Source organism: Spea bombifrons, chromosome 3, assembly GCF_027358695.1.
Source record: "Spea bombifrons isolate aSpeBom1 chromosome 3, aSpeBom1.2.pri, whole genome shotgun sequence".
Lineage (NCBI taxonomy): Eukaryota > Metazoa > Chordata > Amphibia > Anura > Pelobatidae > Spea > Spea bombifrons.
The window spans coordinates 107,490,599-107,507,192 of NC_071089.1; positions in this window are offsets into that span (position 1 = coordinate 107,490,599).

A 16,594-nucleotide genomic window follows, 5' to 3' on the forward strand; every position below is an offset into this window, starting at 1 on the left:
AAACCACCAGCTTTAATATTGCAAGACAAATAATTAACTTAATAGGCTTCACAGGTAAGTCTTTTTACCATGTTTTTATGTCTATCCCATGCATGTTTATATTCCATCACTATATTAGCCTCTACCACTTCTGATGGGAGACATAAAATGGACAATGCAAAAGGAACTCATTGATGTCTCGCACATCTTACCCATTCCTGTCCGTTCATGGTTGCTATCAGTGTTATACTGTGTATAGTATTAGGAATATCGATTTGCTTCGTTTTCTCAGACACTGTAGTCATTATGACGGACGAGTGGCCCATTGGGCAAATCCTTGTTAGAGGGCAGATCTGACTTGGACCAATCCACTCTTGGAGGCAGGATCACAGTGGGGTTAAGCAAAACTGTGTATGTTATGTGACTCTGTTGTAAAAGTGCGGCTGCTCACTAAATGTGTTATAGTAAGTCTGTACATGTGTGTGTTAGTGTGACTTAACCAGTAGTACGTAAAATAAGAATTCGACTTACCTTATACTAAAGGTCCCCACAGATACAACACTAATTTTGCTTTGTAGGATGTTACACAAATAATAATAATAATAATAAAAATAAGAACATAGTAAATCTACCATTTTATCTTGCCACCTTTAAAAACAAAATAGAAATGTTTAGGAAGTACATATTTTTGACTACATATTTCAGAATAGGTTAAGGTATCAGCACTTGGAACATTTTTTTCAATGAAACATTTAGTTCTAAAAAAGGTTAAGTTATGCAAAGTAGGTGGAACGGCACCTTTAGTTCTTTTGATTACACGCTGCATTATTTTTAGCCTGCTTCACTCTGTCCACATAAATTGGTGCCACTTGAACCTGTTGCCAAGCAAGATAGGGCCGCGGAAGCAATAAAAAGACACATCTCATTATAATTACTATCAGTGCTAGCATATTTATAGAGCAGAAAAAAATCATAGAATACCAACTAGCTTTACCTAAACATCTAAAGATGAGCATCATTGATTGTTTTAATGGAAAATACTTTAAATATGAATGCAAAGCTGTAAGAAGCAATATGTTTACAAATAATTCCACTGCACAAAACTAATCGTAACATATAGTTTTATTCTTCTTTTAACTAATGTAAATCCTCTACATACCTCCGAACAGTCCTATTTTCATACCTGGGAAATGTCCTGGTTTACCCTGGAGTCTCCGGGTAAAGCGCTGCTTCTCAGGGTCTCTGGATCACTGCAGGGAAACTCCGCGTCACGGGAGTGGCGTGACAGTAGCAGCATGTGTCCCAGGAACCCAGCGGGACTGACCACTGATGTCAGTAGGACCACCCAGCATCGTCAGCAGGACCTTCTACCAACATCCCACATGGGGGACTCCAGTTAGCCGGAACCAGGTATGCCTATTTTGCACAGCCTGATTTTCGGGCACTGTCCTGCTGTGCTGCCCCACTGTGGCCGGCATTTGACATGGGCTAGTTGGGGAGATCATCCTGCCCACTGAGCTGTAGTAGTGAAGTGCCACAATATAACATCATATCGCTCTGCTCTTACATATCGCGAGGTGAATGTAAACTAAATGCTGGTTCTTAGCCCCACTTCTAGTCATGCCCCCAGCATTTTTTCTAAGTGGACTTTCTAAGTTGAATGGCCTCCAAGCGGAAGTTCCGTGCCTGGGTTTTGTTCTGCTACACTTGCAAACCTGTCCCTAAAATGGACCGTTCATCAGCCTTACATAATCCAACTCATAAGCAGTGTTGTCGATGTTGTCGATGGTTTGTATGCATGTGAGGAGGAGGTGGTGGTGAATCACTATTCCATGCTTCAGACAAATCTGAATCCAGCACTAAAACACAAGTACTTACTGTTCAGCAACTCTGCCATTAACAGATTGTGAATGACTGTCACCTCCTCCAGAATGTTTATACCGTTTATGACTTCTGTTGTTTGTCTGGTTACATCTTGCTTTTTTGGCCATTGCTTAATAGTGCCTTTTATGGGTCCTTCGTTCTCAAAAAATAAAATTTTTATTTATGAAAACAAAGTAAACTGCAATTAAATCTGTAATTTTAAATTTAAACACAGCCTTAATTTACTATAAAGTGCGTACACTTCATGTAATATATTCTTTATTTAATACACAAAAATATATATATTGCTGATGTTTTCTTCCCATGCTATCTTTAATGTAGACCAAAGTTGTGAGCAGGTAGAAACGGGTCCCTTGTCCTCTCTGTTTGATCACTCATTTCCTTAAAATACACATTCAAAGCAAAAACATCTAATAAAACGAACAAAAGTATAGGTTATAGGAACTTTCCACCCCACCATGCTTTTGATATTATAGTTATAATTAGTGTTTAGTTATTATTCATTGAAAATCCTAATTATACATTCAGACAGTGTGCTAACACTTTTGCGGCTAGGGTGTATAATGAACAAACGCAAGAAACAGTTTAAGAATAGAACTGTATTTCTGTATATATCTGTATTTGAATAATATTACAGTATTATCCAGATCCTTTGGCATACAGAATATTATTAGCTGGGATTCAGAGTAGTCTATATGAAAGATATGTTTTTTTTCCCTTTTTATCAAAGATGTCACAGTCCAAAAACTTGGAAAAATAGCAAAACTGTGATCCGGCCCAGACTGGGAATTACTAAATGGCCCTGGCAATTCAAGGGCCGGGGCTGCTAAATGATACATATGCAGCCACTGGCTGAAAACAACCGGCCACATGTTTCATCCACTTGCAGTGTTTGGTGGGCACACATTGTAGGCCCTGATCTACCACCGAAGCGGCAGTAAGAATGCAGTCCTATTGACCACTGGCCTACTGGGCATTTACCCGATGGGCAGATGAGCAGTCTGTGGCTCACTGTGATTTAGCCAAAGTATAAACTGATTTTATATTCTTTAATAAGGCGGTCAAAATATAAATTAGTGAACACCCCATGAGTAAATATCTGTACGGTGAAACAACTGAATTGCCACAAGCATTCAAAATGTTCTGTATCATAGAGGATTATAAAAGGTCCCAGGGCCGGCTTGATTGGCAGCTCATGCCGTTACCTTTAATACAGATATCCTCATTGCATGGCCACAGGCTGGAATCAGGTGGACAAAGCACGAGATGATAATGGTGCATCCTGCAAACATTGGCTATACTGTCAAAGTGCAGCGTTTCATTCAACGCATTGAAACACATTTTATTTTTTACGTTGTTTTATTATTTTCTTTTAAATACAACTAAATAACCACAATTAGGTTTTAGCTGTTACCAAGACAACAGTTTGGATGCCTCACCGTGGCTTTTTTTATTTTTTTTTTCAAGTGAAAACCCTCAAGTATTGGCAAGGAGGGCTTTCAGCTTTCCCTCTAACATCTTTTACCTTCAGGCACCGTCGGGTGTGTAGCTCCAAATACTAGGCCCTGCTAATTGTGGCTATTAGGCTTCTGATGGTGTAATTCAAGATTCTTGTTGTTCGGGCTTTATCTCATCTAGCTCAAGAGTCACACCATTCATAGTTATATTAAAAAAGAAACAAGGACTTCTTTTTTTTTTCCTTTTCTTTCACTCAGACCTGGCAATTATTACCTACATCCTGTCTTTAGGGAGCCGAGCTCCGTCTGCTTTCACTGAATTAGAAAAGCACATTTCTACTGCTTTACCAAGGCCACATTTTGTAAATGGGGGGAAAAAAAAGAAATCACACTTTATCATTACAAAAGACCTCATGTTGTTATAAATTAGGTAGAAAATGCATCTCAGCTGCTTTACTTTTTCTCAAAACACCAGCCAGACTATTATTATCTACACAATAGAAAGGATAAAACATTTGATCCACAGCTGTTCCAGGTATGAAAATTCTTCATTTTTCTCGTGCAAAGTAAAGACTGCGTTCTCAAAAGGAAGATACAAAACATTCTTTGTAAAGTATTTATCATCGCGTATGTACAGTAAGCAAGCAAGAAATATACATATTTCAAATGTTCAGATGATCCAAACGTGCGTGTGATAGAACATCTTTCTTTGCGTGAGATATCCAATAAGTAATTCTGTGGATTTAGGATATCCATAACCTTAAGATAATGCTTGACTTCTATTTTTGAAGCACAGTTGGAGCTGCGCCAATTATTTATATGGACATTTTCATCCTTTTTTTAGAGAAGAAAAGTCAAGACTTGGGGTTAAGATAATATTTTGGTTGGTTTCAAGTTCTAAACGACTACCAGGGTTTAATGTCGAAATCCATAAAAAAAAATGTGGAAAGAAAACATATGACATGAATTAATGGAAACAGTCATGACTTTTATTATTTTTGATACAAATCCTATATCCATATAAAGAGTATATAGATAACACTCAGCTAACCTCTTAATATAGCAAAGAAAAATAGAACTTGCTTTCACATGCTTTCCACAATGCCAAAACCGGAATATAAATATATATATATATATACACACTGTATGGAAAAAAGTATTGGGACATCAACAGGGACTTTTATGGCATTGCATTCTAAATACATAGACATTATTATGTAGTTGGTCCCCCCCTTTGCAGCTACAACATCTTTGAGCCTTTGTGAGGTCAGGCACTGGTGTTGGATGAGAAAGCCTGGCTCGCAATCTCCGTTCCAGTTGGTCACAAAGATGTTCAATGGGTTTGAGGTCAGGGCTCTGTGAGGGCCAGTCCAGTTCTTTCAGACCTAGGACATTTAAATAATTTTGTACCATAATACAACATATGATTACATTCCATAAAAATATCTATTAATTTAGTAACATGCTGCCACAGTCTACAACCTAAAGCATTCACGTTTCCCACCCTTCCAAATCCATCATCTAGACTGTAAGCTTGTCTGAGCGGGGACCTCCTCACATTTTATTTCTGTATGGAATGCACTACTTGCACTGCCCTGTTTACCCATTGTACAGCACTACTGGATATGATGGTGTTATATAAAGCACTTATTATATAAATACTTTGCTTTATCTGATCTCTGCTCCTACATGAGTCTATTCATTACAGTTTTTAAAGGTTTAACTACTTCAAAAGTTTAGGTAAGGTGTCACTTTATATATGTGTAATATTACCTATCGCCTTACTTTAATCCCACATCAAAACACACACCAAGATGTCTATGATATCACATTTAAATACATCTGACTCACATTCACACAGGTTTCTCATTTCCATACTGTTATAGGGCTCTCATACACCAATAGGGGTACACCAAGGGGTAGCTTTCTCTTCTTCTCTAGGATCCTCTTTAGCTTCTTGTTCTTCTCTGTTTTGTCTTCTTTCTTTATCCGCAGAGCTCCCAGTGACATCCTTTCCTCGATTGCAGGATGTCACCAGAAGAGCTGCCATTTTGGCATAAGTTCCCCAGGGGAGATGCGGTAGAAGAAAAAAGATGGAAGACAGAAGAGAGAAGAACTAGCAGATGAAAGACATGAAGATGATGAGGACGCTACAGAAAAAGCGGAACTGTAAGACACAGATGCGGTCAATGGAGAAGGTAGGGAGACATTCAGGGAGCATTAGTGAAAATGTAAGAGAGTGAATGAGATTGTGAGAGAATGAGTATGAATGTTGGTGTCGGACAACATATTTTATTCCTAAATTTAAAAAGCCCCTCAATTTTAGTCTGAAGTAAATGGGCAGGAAACTGAATTCATTGCCTGAAAATAAATAAGCCAAAAACAAACCGAAAAAAATGTGTCTGAATCATTTTTGACCCATTTGCACACGGACATTGGGGTAAATAAGAATGATTAAGTTATCTCTGTTGATGTATATTATACCCCTTGCTATATTTGATAATGTATGTTTATTTGGGATTTACTTTATCTCGGGATTTACGTATAGCAAGGCACATTTGACTTTGTACTTCAGGTAGGCAGCTATTGCAAGTTTAAAAGAATTTGTAATGCACACATATGTTCTAGACTACCATATGTTTAGTTATTACAGATATCTGGGCAAAGCAATTTTATTTAAAAGTAAAATAAGAAAAACACATAAATAGTAGGTATCTTTATTAGAATGATAAAAAGTATTCCTTTGTGGTGCCAATTTAGCCTGGTCTAAACAGAAAACATTGCAAAAAAAATGAGAAGCATTTGTATATTTATAGAGGAGCCTGATAAATGACCAGAACTAAGCTATACTGTATCCAGAAAAAGGATTTCTGACATATTTATTTACAACACCAGCTATGTCCACAGTTTTAAGGGGCACATGTTTTTTTTTTGTTGCACACTGTGTGACTAATTAAGCGAAAAATGTGGACGGAAAAAAGCAATTCGTGATTTTCCTATAGCCCAATGTCGTCACTAATGGAACAGTTGTTTATCATAATCATTACAAATGCGGTGTTCTTTATTAAAAGAGAATATAGACTTCATATTATATTTATATACAGCAGGAAAAAATGGGCAGACTAAATTGGCCGGATGGTTCTCATCTGCTGTCACATTTTATGTTTCAATATTTCCAAAAACTGCAGAGAGAGAGAGAGAGAGAGAGAGAGTCTTTGCAGTAACTTTATTTAGCTTCGTCACTTTCTCCTTACAATTTAATGCAACTAGCACATGGACATTGGATATTAACCCCTTAAGGACAATGGGCGGTCCCTAAACCCATTGAAAACAATGCATTTTGAGGCCGTACATTTACGGGCTTTGTCATTAAGGGGTTAAAAGCTGCAAATAGGCTCATTAGAAACATAGAAATATAGGATTTGACATCAAAAACCATTTTGCCCATCTAGCTTGCCCATTTTTCTTAATATAAAGAACATTTTAGTTTAGTTTTTGGTCCATCAGTTTTTGGGCAACAAATTTTGTTTCTTACCCTTTCTTACCCAGAACTTCCATGCACAGATTCCCTAGTGTGGTCCTTCTATTGCGTTTTCTGAGTTGGAGATCTTGTTTTGCTGTTTTTGCTTGCATGACTACTTTTCATGATTCTGTTCCTGTCTTGCCCTACCTGGCTTTTCTGACTACCTGCTCCGTGTACCAACCCCTGGCTTGTATGACTACCTGTTTAGTGAACAGGCCGACCACCCGCCCTTCATTAACCCCTAGCATCTGTGTCACCCATCTGTGACTCCAGTCTGCGATTTACCTATATAGCTACCTGGAACTGCCTTTGCTTTGCCTACAACAATCAGTAACGTGATTACCTGCCTACACGTGAGCCGCCTCCTTCTGAGTGTGTGTTACAAGCCGCATGTATTACCATGAGTGTCAACGAGACCAGAAGGTGCCAACCCTTCCTTGTCTACAGTGCTACTGGTAGTACAATAATAACACATCAGGAGCTAAATGTTTTTGGTTGTTTGGTGTGAAAAAAATGTCATTATAATCCTAATATTATTTAAATATTAAGTGCTGGTGGCTACCACGTTTATTTTGTATAAAGGATAAATATTTCCAAGCATCTCAAGAGAAGCATGCTCAAAAGCCACAGAAAGGACACATATTCATTAAAGAAATTGGACACAGAATCTAACTTGGACTATTGGACAACTGTAAATTGTAAAATGGTGCAGTCAATACAAATCCTGCTACAATGTCACCACTTTTCTATTTGTATAACATCATAATTATTTTTCATTTATGGAGTGGAGGACTCTTACTTTCAGTGGAATGTCACCATTTTACTAGCTTTAGTGGTAACTCCTATAGATATCACACATTTTTTTACATTAATGAAAATAGGTCACGTTTGTGCCCAGTTCTACTGGTGACACAGTTAGAAGCTATCACAGAAACCAATTCTATGTTGGAAAAGAAGACACACTAGCTGCTACAACTATCACACTACAATATATTACCCTGATATTTTTAACGGGTTTAGTATACTGTATTCATGTGCGACTCAAAATAAGTGTTTTGCAACAAAGAGATTTTGAGAGAACCTCAAATGTGGTTGCGGACCATTATATTAGTTGGGTTGAGTCCTTAATTCTTTTATGCGCCAGAAGGCTAAACTTCCCCAACGTTAAACTAAACTAAACCCCACTCAATCAAAAAAGTTAAAACGATCACTCATATCGTTCTTCTTTTCAAAGGAATGAGTGAATAAACCCATATGAACTTGAAAAAAAATCTAAACACTGCTCTAATCAAGATAATGTTACACTTGTACTAGTTACTTGTGGTACAAGTGGTTACATGTGTTACCTCGATAAGCACTGTGGACATCATGGACCAAGAACTGAAACCAGTGGCAAAGTAGCACAGGAGCTCATGGGATTCCATCCAGTGTCTCGTTGTACCCCTTCAACAAAGTACTATTGCTAAACACGAATATGCATTCATTTGTCTAAGGCCAGTCTCCCTATAAAGCAGCCCAAGCAATGTAGAAGGGAAAAGGGAAGGGTTTTAATATGAGCTCCACCTCATACAATAATCCCTCCTGGTGGGATAGTGTTATTATTATTATCTTTAATTTATACAGCGTCATCAATACAATACATTTATTAAAGGGGGGTGACAAAATTGGAATTCACCGATACATTAGGTAAAGAGGGTCCTGCTTGCAAGTTATGACACACTTACTTTGATTTTAAAACTGTTCCAATTATGTGGGATGAGTATTTTTGCGTGGAGGAAATTTTAAATTGGCATTAATATATAAATAACTATGGATATAAAGTTTGTGAACATTATATATATATATATATATATATAATAAAATCAAAAGAAACTTGAGAAATGGTAACATTTTCTTTTATTTTTGCATAAATGTTTACAATATTTGCTGCTTTGAAAATATAAAAGGGATAAAATTAGTAAAAAAAAATGATTACATGAAAAAAACTATTTTTGAAAGTTTTGTAAAGCAGTTGTGATGGATTACATACAAAGTCTGTATATACCATACTATGCACATTAAATAAACATGAAAATATGAATACCCAAATAGGACCTAAAAACCAAATTATTGCAGAAGAGCAATGTGTAAATTAAAAACAACACCTTAGAAACAGACCCAGGAAGCCATACGGAATAATTTGGTGAATCTGCGGTTTGAAATGTAAATAATGCTGCAGGCATGCACAGTGTGAGATAAGAAGCTAACAACGTGTTAATCTTCCTTTCATGCACCACCAAGCTATTGGAACATAATTGTGACAACATAACACATTTAATTGGGCTTGTTGACCAACAAGTAGAGTGTGAATTTTAAGTATGCAATTACTAATTCTTAAATATTATACACGCAACTTGGAAAGAAAATATTCTAGCTAAAACAGTAATTCAACAAAATGAACCTAATGCATATGCAATTAATATTTTGGTCTATAGCTGGAAAAAAATTACTAGGGAGTTTTGGTAATATTGTATATTCCAACAATGTTACACTGTTACACTGTTCATCTAATATATATGTTAGATAATATATATATATATATATATATATATATATATATATATATATACACCATGCCATACCATATACATCATACTTTTAGTGTCAGAAAAACAACAAAAATGTATTATTATAAATTACTTTCCACTAAGTGCTGTTGTAATACACATATTCCATTCATGACCCTAATGTTGGGACTTCCTATAAGATATTAATTAAATTAATTAGTTCCATATAATTGTATTCTCTTACTTTCCAATCAAAAAGTAAATGGGAACATTTAATTAATGTTAACATTCTTTCATAGTAATATACTTTTGTAATTGCTAGCAAACCCCAAATTATCATAGAACTGGAATATATAACATGCAAATACGTCTAAACTATTTTTTCATATTTAATAAAAGCTATGAGTGAGAAAAATATTTTTTGTTTTTATTTCCTTTTATTTGCCAACCTGCCCCCCCCCCAGTTATGCGTATCTGCCTCTAGGCTTGCCCCCAGAAATGCCTTTTACCCCTCATATGCCACTCTGCCCCATGATATGCCTTTTAACCCTCTATATGCCACTCTGTCTCCAGAAATGCCTTATACCCTCCTATATGCCACTGTGGCATATAGGGGGTTAAAAGGCATATCATGGGGCAGAGTGGCATATAGGGGGTTAAAAGGCATTTTTGGAGCCACATATACATATATGATTGCTAACAGCAATCACACTCCTATCACGCCAAGCGCCCCCTTACACATCCATGCTATCACACACACACTCATTCACAAACATTTAAATTCTCATTAATTCCCTTAATCACACATACTTGCTCATAAACCCTCCCTTACCTGAACTGCAGATCTCTCACTCGCAGACTTCTGCAGGGGCCCAGCTTCTTCTATCTGCAACTTCTCTTGTCCCGCCCCCAAGGGAAGAAGGAGGGGAGCAGAGTCATGTGACATGCATTCACGTGACTCTGCTGGGTTCCCGTTCTCCTGGCTAGTACAAGAGACCCTGCTTGCACACTGTGCGACCAAAGCACCGTTAAGCAGCCTGGCCCCAGCGGGCAATTTTTTGCCGATAATGCCCCTTTTGACCGAGATATTTCGGCCGTGTCAGCAAGCATGTTCATTCCTGCATTCCAGATTCCTCCTGGTGTAACCGTGGATAAGATGTCTTACAGAACTCACACTGGATCTACTACTCGAGCAACACTGTCATCGGCACCAACCACCCAAGCATTTGCCTAGTTTGCCAGATGGTCAGGTGTGGCTCTGTCCCCTGCTCTTCTTACTGTGAGTTGATGTTACATATACTATGACTTGTCATTGGGAAGTGCCTGGTTAACCTGCCAAAGGGTTCCAACTCTACTTGGCCAACTAAGGGCCATGAGGCACAGTCAATGATCATTGGCTCTCCTTACTTGCAGAAATGTATACTTTACGCAAATGTAGTTTAGATTTCGGCCGTCATTTACTCTAGCATCTGTATGCTCAATATAATCAGCAACACAAATTCAACCATGGAAACCTGTTTTTCTTGTAGAGGACCATCACCACAATAGTGATTAAATATAAAAATGTATTTAATTTTGATTTTTACCCATTGCTAATATAATTACAAATTTTAAAAAATACATTGTAAGCATTTAAAATGTAAAATAGTAAGCAAGAAAATGTAAAATAGTTAATTAAACATTAGAAGCATCAATATCCAAAATAAGTTATTATGTACCAGAGAGAAATTTGAGTTTGCTAATTCCAGTAATTGGTTGTTGTTGGGCCAAGAGGGGGTTTAATATAAATTGAGAAAATATAAGATACCAGGAGGGGATATAAAATGTAAAAAAAAAAATGTTAATTATATCTCATACCAAAATGATTACTAGTACAAAACACTTAGATCGAGCCCTTTAGAACAGTGTACATAAATTTATTGAACACATTAAATGTAGTTCATGAATACAGAAATGGGGCAAATATGGAGAATATGTGAAAAAAATAAATTAATATTCTGAGAGCGTACATTAACAAACCTAAATGTTTGTAATTTGCCTAGATCCTGCAGAAAACCTAATTTGCATATGAAAAAATGTTTAGGATGGCATTAAAATGAAAAGGCATTTCCATCAATTCACACAAGAGAACAAGAGAACAACATTAAATGAAAGAACATAATTGTATTGTGTACAAAGCCATGCTCTCTTAGCGTTGATTTATAAAAACTAAGATTGCCATCTACAGTGCTGTGTAGACGGATTTGCACCTTTCCCGATTTTACATCTTTGTTACACTTAAATGTTTCAGATTATCAAACTAATTTTAATATAAAACAATGATAACTCGGGTAAACACAAAATGCAGTTTTTAAATGATGATTCCATGTAAAGAAGGAAAAAAGCTATCCAGCCCTACCTGGCCCTGTGTGAAAAAGTAATTGGCCCATTAGTTACAAAATCAACTAATTAACCAAATTCAATTTCACCAGACATATTTTTGTCCAGCAAAGTGCAGTAGTCAAAAAGGTGCATATGATGCCGTAATCTAAAGAACTTCAGGAACAGATGAGAAACAAAGTCATTGTCAGGACCTTGGCAAGCAGGTTGGGTAGGAGCCCAGTTGCAGGGGATACTAGGGGCTCTGTCTGTACCCCTTGATGCATCATGATGGGTAGGTAAGTACAGGCAGGCACACAACAGACAGAAAAGCAGGACTGGAATCAAAGTCCAAAGCGAGGTCAGGGGAGCTGTAGTGAGGACAGGGGAGCTGTAGCGAGGACAGGTGAAACCAGAGTGGCTGGGCACATGGCTTGGTAGCCCACTGGCAGGGCACACGGCTTGGTAGCCCACTGTCAGGAAGCCCACTGGCAGGGCACACGGCTTGGTAGCCCACTGTCAGGAAGCCCACTGGCAGGGCACACGGCTTGGTAGCCCACTGGCAGGGCACACGGCTTGGTAGCCCACTGTCAGGAAGCCCACTGGCAGGGCACACGGCTGGAAGCCCTCTGTGTAGCTAAACTGGCGGGGGCCCGGTCTGTGTAGCTGGGCTCAGAAAAGCCAGAGTCCCGTTACATTGGCACAGTATTCCACAATAAGAACATCATACCAACAGTCGAACGTGTTGGTGGCATTGATGCTTCAGGACCTGGGTGACTTGTCATAATTGATGGAACTATGAATTCTGCTCTCTACCAGAAAATTCTGAGGGAGAATGGCACAACCAGTTAATATGCAATTACTTTTTCACATGGGTAATATAGGTATTTATTATTTTTTTCTCTTTTATGAATCAAATAATATCATTTACATGCTGTATTCTGTGTTTACTTATGTTGTCTTTGTCTTATATTAAAATAAGTTTAATGATCTGAAACATGTAAATGTGACACATATGCAAGAAACAAAATAAACTGGGAACGGGGCAAATACTTTTCCACAGCACAGTAACACACTTACTCTTAATAAACAAAATATATACAGTATATGTATATGTAGATTTTTATATATTTTTTTTATAAATCATATCCTTCATCAAGCTAGTATTAAACAGAAATCAGACACTGCTGAATGTATTAGTTCTATAATAATATATAAATAAACCTATAATCTAATGGTGCTTATGGGGTAACATAGGAGCCCATTTAGGTATGCGCCAGTGGGAGTTACTTCTTCTCTTTGAAAATCACTGAAAAAAAGTAGAAGCTTTAGAAAGTTGTAATAAATTTATTTAACAATTATGGGAGCCTCTTAAAATATCCACAGATATGTTCTGCACCATGCAGAGAGAAGTAACAGAAAGCTATCTGGTATTTTGATTTTCTTTTTAATGCTGCCTGTGTCTTAAAAAACTATTGTAAAGTTTATTCAAATACTACAGTTGCTTAGAAACAGAGTCCTGTTGTTCCTCCAAAGCCCTCCCCTGTGTATTACATCACAGCAGTCTGACAACCTACAGCCACTCCCACTTACCATTTCATGCTCCTGAGAGTTATTAGGAGAGCCTAAAGGTAATGCCCCTTTCTGTGATGTCAAATATGGGCAGCTGGAAAAGAAAATGGCTAGCAAATACAGCAAAATGGTTAAAAAAGAATACGCTTATTTAAGATTTAAGATTCCATATTAGTACATGGTATAACAATCTAGGAATGTTGACGGAAAAGTGTCTACCTGGAACAGCACCTTTAATCTGTTTATGAGAAGTCATCTGGATATTTAGAGAATGTACAAAACATCAGAGAAAAGTCAGCGTTACATTCTGTTTAAGAAATGATGAGAAAATGCAACAATATTTTTAAAGGGGTAGTAATGCTCAATATTATCTCCGCCTGACAACTGATGCCTTCTACTCATGGCTTTCATTCATCTAGTGCTTTACTCAGATAAGTAGGTATCGTGTCACAAAGTCTCTGTAAAGACATGTCCCTAACAACAACCCATAGGGCCACCATGGGGCCTAGCTTCTGTGTTGGGGCACCCACTGTCCCAAGCTTGCGTACCCACCGCAGCATCCCCCTACTTTGAATACCAATGCAGTGTTTTCAGGTTAGGGACTTGTAACTTTGTGGAGAGCTGCTGTATTTCTTAACACGGTGTTCTTCAGGGAAGTGGTGAGAGGAAATTTTCCTTTAAACATAAGGGGCCACTGAAGAAAGAGAGGTTAACATTGGGGGATCCAGCACGTGTAGCCCCTTGGTTGATTAATATGATGCTCCATGACAGGTCACGGGCCAAAGCTCTGCCTTACCACACTCTCTAAAACAAGAGTCCCAGTAGAAGTGGTTGTGTAAACTCAGGAAGCCAGCAATAAATATTTTTGTAAAAATTTAAAAAAACCTAATGCTGACCAAATGATCTCTTTCAAAATGTATGTTTCAATGTAAATATTAGTTAAGCTATTTGCACTGAATAGGATTTCTTTGCTATTGTACCTCTTCCCGAGTTTTGTCTAAAGGCCGTCTTGTACAGCAGGCAATTACTTTCAAGGGATCCATGTATAAAGTGCATTTAGAGGCAAAGGTGATCATTGTTAACCTTATTTGCATGTGCCTACCCAGAATCCCTTGTGGTTGTGAAAGCACCATGAGATTTCTGAGGGAAAAACAAGCCTTCTGGCCTGTCTGGTGTCTGTAGATGAGTGTGTAATAATACTTCTACTACCTCTTAAATTTAAGTGGAAGGGTTTCCATCACCTTTTACCCACCATAACTTATGTAATGGTATTTGCTCCCCTTGTAATATTAGCTTTACATGAACTTTATTCTTCAAGAAACATTGTTAAATTCCAGTTTATTTAGTGCAAATTAGCATTATCTGGGATACACTACGGAAATAAAAAATATTAACTACAATTAATAATGTAATCTGCTCTTTAGTATCTTTTTCTGAACTGTATAGGGTGTATACATTGAAAACAAAATTTAAAGCCAAAATTGCCATTGATAATGGGAAAGTTACTTTTAAGCATGCAGCTTACTTTAAGTAATTTTTATAAGATTGTTGTAACCTCTTAAACTCTGTATTGTGAGATCAGAAAGGTTATTCTATAGATTATGGAATCTCGCCCCATAGTTCCTTCTAAGGTTTGTTTCAGGATGAATACATCACAATGTGCTGAGTCCAGCACTAACACTTGACTTTGGGTAGCCTGGGACATTGCACAATAATTTAATAAAACTGAAAATTCAATACATTTTCAGTAAATTTGCTATATTTCTCTACATTTTAAATTAATGTACTTGTTTATTATAAGACTCCTTTTATAATTTCTGTGTCAGATAGGCGAGACATTTATTTCTTTTTAATACATTGTATGATTGACTGAACCACTGTAATAATAAGGAATACAGATTCTTCTGTGCTTACATACATAACTATGAAAAACAGCTAAGAAAATGTTTCACATATTTCATGGATCACACGTTTCGGCTCGCTATTTTGAGTTAAGCTGACTTGGGAATCATTGCTGCCAATTCATTAATTAGTATGGCACAAGAAAAAAAATCCAAGAGTTGGGATTTGGTTTATGGCGGCTATTGAATATACAGAATTCAAAATATTAACAATTTAATTGTATACTGCTGCAAATGAGAGAGAAAATACACAGATAATCATTTTATATTTAATTTATTAGTACAAATGACAAAAATGCAGCTTGTTGATTTCAGGTAATGAAACGTCCTTTTATATAATGATCAGATATTCTCATGCATATTCATAAATGTAGCCAACATTCTCACTAATGAGTTTACAAAGAATGACAATGTCATTAACAGGACTGTAAGAATATCGTTGTGAAGAAAGTTTCAAGCTCATAATTATTTCACAAAAAAATTGTATAAATCTTAAGGTAGGCTATCCAGAGCTCTACCTCCCCCGAGGAGTGGCTCCATGTGGTGGTGGTGGTGGTGGGGATAGTCAAAAGAGGAAAAGGGAAGGGCTAACCCCAAATAGCCTTACATTAGCATGGAGGAGGAGGAGGAGGAGGGGAAGTGGGTGGTGGTGATGGGCCTGGTCAATATCTGCTTCCCTGCCCAGAGAAAGACCCAGAGAGCCAGGTGTCAGTGCTTCACCAGGAGACTCCAGGTCAAACCTGGAGGGTTCACTGGTATAGTCACAGGACTACTTTGATGACTTTTTGCCAGGACCCACAATACGTGTAACTGCTTTTCCTGTCCTTCCCTTACCCTAGGTAGAAAAATATGGAGTAGGAATTATTTGTGTTAAACTGTGATTGCCAGTAAGCTCCATGAATCCATCACCAGTGGTGGCCAATCCCTTGTCTGGATGCAACATCTGTAAAGCTCCTCTCCTTACCACCTTGTCCCCAATAGACACCCTTTCCTGAACAAATTAATAGTAAAGTCCCAGGACAAATAGAAAGTTAAGTGTAAATTTTACCAGTCCAATGATACATTTAACTTACATTTCAGCATCAATGTTAATATGGTAATATGTTTCTCCACTACTGAATACTGGCCTTTTTATACAACTCAATATAACAATATAGAGATTTTGTATGAAAACTCATTAAAAGAACAGACTTTTTTTTTTTACATTATTTTAATTAATTTAAAAATCAACATGAACTCCCAATCCTCCCTTTATTTATTTAAGACCGTATTTTTGTAATGAACTCCATCTCTTCTAATCAGAGGGAAAATGTGCGATTACCATTCCAAAAATTTATTTCACTTTTTGGCTCAGAGGAAGGAGCTGCAAATTTG